This window comes from Rattus norvegicus, chromosome 17 (genome assembly GCF_021556685.1).
Source record: "Rattus norvegicus strain SHRSP/BbbUtx chromosome 17, alternate assembly SHRSP_T2T, whole genome shotgun sequence".
Classification (NCBI taxonomy): Eukaryota; Metazoa; Chordata; class Mammalia; order Rodentia; family Muridae; genus Rattus; species Rattus norvegicus.
Window position 1 is genome coordinate 12,517,588 of NC_141550.1, and position 6,170 is coordinate 12,523,757.

The 6,170-nt window shown below is 43.0% G+C and overlaps 1 long non-coding RNA gene across 1 annotated transcript; it reads left to right on the top strand.

The window, feature by feature from the left end:
* Window positions 1-3,490: 3,490 nt before the first annotated feature.
* On the top strand, window positions 3,491-5,684 carry LOC108348512 (uncharacterized). The gene is made up of 2 exons (XR_015641084.1): window positions 3,491-3,743; window positions 5,199-5,684. It is a non-coding gene; the product is annotated as an uncharacterized LOC108348512 (long non-coding RNA).
* The last annotated feature ends 486 nt before the right edge of the window (window positions 5,685-6,170 follow it).

A 6,170-nucleotide genomic window follows, 5' to 3' on the forward strand; every position in this document is an offset into this window, starting at 1 on the left:
ACGGCCCAAGAGCCAGACCAGACACAGTAAAATATCAGTCTTTCAAACTTTTATTTTAGTTTTTATTATTTTTAAATGCGTGTTTCGCCTGCTTGTATGTGCGTGCGCCAGACATGTGCCTGGTACTTGACGGAGTGGGAGAGGGCATTGGATTCCCCCTGGAGCGGGTGTTACCGATGGTTGTGAGCCACTAATGTGGGTGCTGGGAATCAGATCAAATCCTCTGCAAGAGCGAGAAGCGCTCTTAATGGCTGAGCCATCTTTTCAAACCCCTAGAATATTTTATTTTCTGTTTTCCCAAAACCAAAAAAACAAAACCCATAAGTTCACACCTGTTTATCCCCAATGTGGCTTGCTTGGTCTATGAATGGTAAGTGGTTAAATAAGGTTAAACACCTAGGTATCCAGTTATTAGTTCTTTATGTGAAAATACCATTTTTTTTTAAATTAAGGATGCCAGGTATGGTGGCACTTGGGAGGCAGAGGCAGGAGAGTCTCTGTGATTTGAGGCTTGTCTGTTCTACAGAATATGTTCCAGAACAGCCAGAGCTATGAGACCCTCTTATTGTGGATGGCCTGTTTCCTATCTGCTTCCGGTGCATGTGTGCAGCTTGGGCCTTGGGCTTGACCCATTGCCCATGGCTTCTGCTTTGGGGGAGTTGTAGAAAGACCAAAAGGAAATAAAAGTGTTGTTGGAAAAGCTCACCAGGAAGAGAACATTCTCGTTACAGAAGAAAATTCCAAAGCTGAGACATATAAAGACCAAGATGCAACCCCAGAAGAGTCTAGACTTTCTTGACACTGAAAAGCTATCTCCCGTTACAACAGGATTCTCAGTGAAAAATCAAGCTCTGTGCATGAGTTTAATCAGGTAAGTTTGTGAAAATTATCATCTTAACTGGAGTTAGCAGGTTCCCTTCCTACTGAGAACCCAAGTACATTTCTCAGAGGTCAGTCGAGCTGGTAAAGAGTCTCAAAGGCCGGAATAGCTCCATGATTGTGATCAGCTGAAACCCATCTCAGTGGAAGGCAGTTTAAGAAACAATGCAGAAAACGCTCGATGAAACTACTTGAAGGCAAAGAGAAAACAGCCTTCCTAGGATTCGAACCGATCCTAGTGAGGGCTTAAGGAAGGTTCCAAAGTGAATTTTTTAAGGCTGGGGATGGACTGAAGAGAGACAGGATAAAGGAAACATCTGAGACTTTGATTTCCCTCGGAAACAGTGTGGTGGAAATGCTCGTTTCCAGTAAGGAATGTCGTTGAACTACACCTATAAATTTGACAGATGACTATTTGCATAGCATTCTAAGTAAAGACAGCAGATTCTCCAACTCTTGCCAGAGGATTTAAATAAATGTGCCTATTAAATTTCCTTCTTCATTTACACCCTGGGCGTTTTGTTTAAGAAAAGGATTATATGAGTTTTTTTTTATTTTAATTGAAATATAAAAGGAAAGCCTTACATAATGAAAAGGCTGCATTTTGTCCAGGCTGGGAGGTAGAAAACAAAAGGAATTGTTTACCCGTAACTGACCGCCATCAGCCCCCAGGAATGTAAAAGTAAGAGTCAAACCAGAACTTTTGCATAAAATTCAAGTTTGCACATGAACTCAAGAGCCATAGGAGAGCGGCCATCATTGATCACCGGCTTGAGCAGTGTGTGTCACACATTATCCTGTCCTACTGACCCGAGCACGATGGTATCACCTAGATCTAAATACATGCGTTTGTGAATAAAAAAATCTATGAGTGACAAAGTAGACAAGCGTGTGTGTGTGTGTGTGTGTGTGTGTGTGTGTGTGTCTGTGTGTGTGTGTAGATTCGATGGCTTATAAAAATAATAACTATGAAAAAGTAATAATAACTACAATGCAAAATCTTTGAAAGCCATCAAATCCATGGTAGCGCACACCACACGCGCATGCTTGTCTACTCTGTCCTGCTTTTAATTAGGTTGGAGTTTTAGTCTAAAAAAAACAATTTATGTCTTTGCCGTCCCACCTTTTAGCTTCATGTCATGTCAAGTTGCACCTTAGTACTCCCCTCCCTCCCCTTAGTTAAGAGACTGACCATCTTAAAGCAGAGAGAAATCTGTCTACTGTCCATCTTTTCTCTTAGTGCTGCGATCTCCACGGAGGAAGAAAAAAACGAAAGTGTCGGCAGATGCTAGCTAAGGCTGTTGATGCAGCTTATGTGAGGGACTCTGCTCTCGAACACCGGGATGAGGGGGAGGCTTCGACCTGGACATATGCAAAGTATATGATAACCACCTTGTAGTCCAAAGACTAACACCCAGGTATGTATGGAAAGCCTTTTGAGCTGTTGGCTGTGGAGTTGTTGAGTCTCCGAGAGACTCTCAAAGCACTCTAGGCAGTTGCTGTTCCTCTTGGTTGCCTCCCAAAACTCGAACGGACGTCCCTATTTCTGAAGACAACATGAATTTTGGACATGGGAATCAAAGGATCAACCTGAATACCTCTTTCCTGAGCCTTAGTTACCGGAAGATGCTGTCCTGGTTAACAAGGGAGGAAAGTAATCAATAGCCCAACCCGGCTGTGATGCCTACGAACCCCAACAATGACCAGTGCAATAGAGGAGAATTTTCATAATTCTCTCCCTGTGGCCCTGAAGGATGAATCCACTTGATCATAAGGTACAGTTCTTCTAATGTGTTAACGAATTCAGTTTGCTAGTGCTTGTAAAAAATGATTTAAATTTTTATTTGAAACATAGACTTGCTCACAATGTGGTGGTAACCAACAGCTGCCTAATTGGACAGAAGGCCGGCTCAACTGGAGGGAAATCATACTCAGTATTAGAAACCTAATCAATTACCCATAGCTAGTGAGGTCACAGATCTCTGAGGAGATCATACTACTGCCACTTAACTAAACCAGCATACTTCCTAACGACATTCTAAACACACATCCTTGTACCCACAGAGAAACAGCACTAACCCTTCATCAAAGAAGTCTCTTTACGAAGCAGACAGAGACCATCACAGAAAGCCTTAACCGGAAATATACAGAAAACAGCTTATCATGGGTATCTATCCCTAATTGATACATCTACACCAGAACCCCTCCATCTAAGGCTCAGGGGACGTCTTCAAAGATGAGGTATCCAGAGCATAGGGAGCCAGAGGACCGGGAAGCCCGTTGTGAGATTGTTTCTTCTAGATATGACAGGGAACATACACCAAAGAAATCTCAACGATTGGCTAATCAAGCAAGATCTGACCAAGGACCACACCAGTTGACATGCCAGTGTAGATGGGAGAAATCTCACGGGGCCCCACCAAACAAGAAGGCAACAGAAAGGCCAGTGGGTAAAATAGTAGTCAGCTTACAGATAGATACACACACACACACAGTTGGCGGCTGCAGCAGAGCTCCTCGAATGGCCCTCTCTGTGGTTTTAGGGCCATTGATTTGTGAGAGTATGTCATCCTCATAAGGTGTTATTGTCTTTCTTTCTCCAATCTGTAAGGCATTTTCTTGTCTTTCCTGACTGGCCAGTCCATGAATAAGGACGCTGCGTCTCTCTTCAGTGTTTCATCACTGAACGGAACAGTGGCTATCTGCTTTCTACATGTGCCTTTATTGGGTTGTGCCTGGACAGCTGAGAGTTTTCAGTGAGAACTTGATTGGATTTTTCAAATATATTTCCTATATCTATAGACCATGGGATTTTCATAATTCTCTCCCTGTGGCCCTGAAGGATGAATCCACTTGATCATAAGGTACGGTTCTTCTAATGTGTTAACAAATTCAGTTTGCTAGTGCTTGTAAAAAAATGATTTGAATTTTTATTTGACACATAGACTTGTTCATTTTTTTGTGGGGTGCCTTGTGATGTCTTGTGTAATGTTCAAAACAAGGTAAGATTTTCCTCCCATCTTGGGAGAAAAGGGCGTTTGCAACATCTCATTAGCAATGATCATAAAATTACAAGGCTTGCCTCTCCTATGTTTCTTTCTGGCTTTGGAAGCAAAGAAATTATGGCCTTGCGAGTCAGAAAATGTCCTTCCATCTTCTATCTTTTGGGGAATAGTCTTTAAATCTTGAGAGAGTTGTGGGCCAGCAAAGCCATCTGGTACAGTCTTGAGCTTTTTCTGTGGAGAGTTTTATCGATTGCTGGCCCATTTGATTTTTACACACATTAATGATCCCTTCTTAGAGTTGGAGGTGATTGAGCACAGGGACCAGAGACAGAGGATTGAGGAGCAGGGAGATTAAAGAGGTTCAGAGGCTTGGGCATCTGCAACACTATTAATTTGGAACAAGACCATGTGCCCATGGTCCCAAAGGCGTTTTGTAGAGAGTCACACAGAAGTGACTTTCTTGCCAGACTGGACGCACGACAAGTGGTACGTTAATGCTTACTTGCGGTTCTGTGACATCTCATAATGGCCATCATAACTTAGCCATTCTGGGAGTCCACACTGGCACCATCTTGTCTCAACCTTGCTCTGGTCCTTACGGTCTTCATTGCCTTTAGGGGTTAGGGTTCTGGAGGGCTTGTCTGTTTTTGCCGTTACTCAGTTTGCTGGTGTGTATCTTATGACCCGCTTTTACCTTGTGGCATTGAAACAAGTGCTGTTGCTGTTGTTGTTGTTTTTTTTTTTTTTTAATTTCTAACTTTATTTGTGTTTTCTCAATTATTTTCCTATTTAGGTTAATGAGAATTTTCCAGTTGTTTGTTTGTTTGTTTGTTTATAAAATGCCAATTCATAGTTTCCTGGTTATTTTCTGATTTCCTACTTCCTGTTTTGTTCACCCCGCTCTGATCTTCATTGTTTCCTTTGTCTGGCTTACTGTGTTGTTTTTACCCCCGTCTGGTTTTCGGTGGCCAGAGTTGGGCAGTTAATGCGAGCTGGCTCCCTGGGTACGCAGTCAGGACCACGAGTTCCTCAGAGAATTGTTTATGCCTCACGCCAAGTTTTTGTGTGTTGTTTGCCTTCTTTTTTTTTGTCTTGGGCCTTTTTCCTAATATGCCGTTAGCTTTTATTTTTTTTTTTTTCATCCAGGTCTGTTTCAAGAGTACATTGTTTGATTTCCACGTGTGTAAATTTCCCCACTTCCTTCTCACGCTGGTTTTTTTTTTTTTTTTAGTTCCCCTTCCTTAGCGATCTCACAAAGTTCGAAGGTGAGTCCCTCGCAGGCTGTTAAGTTTCTTCCTTTTTCCTGACACACAGGAGATACGATCTATCTAAGCTCGGGAGGAAAGTGTGCCCTGTTGCTGAGGGTAGAATATCGCATCCTGCCCGCTCGGACCACGTGGATTACCGCATTGTTTAAGTCAGCTGTTTCCATATTGGCTCTTGGCACGCATGCGTTGTTTGTTATGGGCTTTGGAGTACTGAGATCTTCCCCTAGCCTTGCGGTGCTGCGACTCCCTAGGTCTCTCCATATTTGCTCCCCATGAGTTTATGTTTATGTAAATACCTCTTAGGGCTTCTGGATTTATAGGCCCTTTGAGTAGCAGCAGCAGAAGCGTGTCTCCTGTGACAGTTTGGACATAAAGCCTCTTTTGTGACCGGCGACCTGTTTCTTTTGAGCTCCTGTTTGCACGGAGCATCCTTTCCGCCCTCTGGCTTTGTGCACAAACATGCACTTACACGGAAATTAGTTACTTTAAAGGATGCATAACTGGGTATTTTATTAAAGTATCCACTTAACTATTCTATGGCTCTTTTTTTTTTTGCATGTGTACATGTGTGTGGTGTGCATGTATATGTTTATGTTCACATGTATGTGGGTACATGTGTGTACAGCTGCACATACTTATGGGTGCATAAGCCCATGGAGAGTCAGAGCCAATCCTCTCCGTGTTATTTACTGATCTGTGTCTCCTGCTGGACCTGGACCTCATCAATTCAAGTGAGTCTAGCAAGCCAGCTCACCCTGGGGATGGCCTGTCCCTGCTTCTTGAGGGCAGGGGTCACAGGCCTGGTTTACAGTGGGTTCTAGAGAGCCAGAAGTCTTCAGACTTCATACTTATGAGACCCAGCCTTTGGCTGCTGAGTCATCCTTACAGTTTCCATTCTGTGTGTGTGTGTGTGTGTGTGTGTGTGTGTGTGTGTGTGTGTGTGTGTGTGTGTTTTACTTCAATTTTAACCTACTTACATTTCAAGTAATCACAGATAGGTGAGAGGCTTATTGTGGGA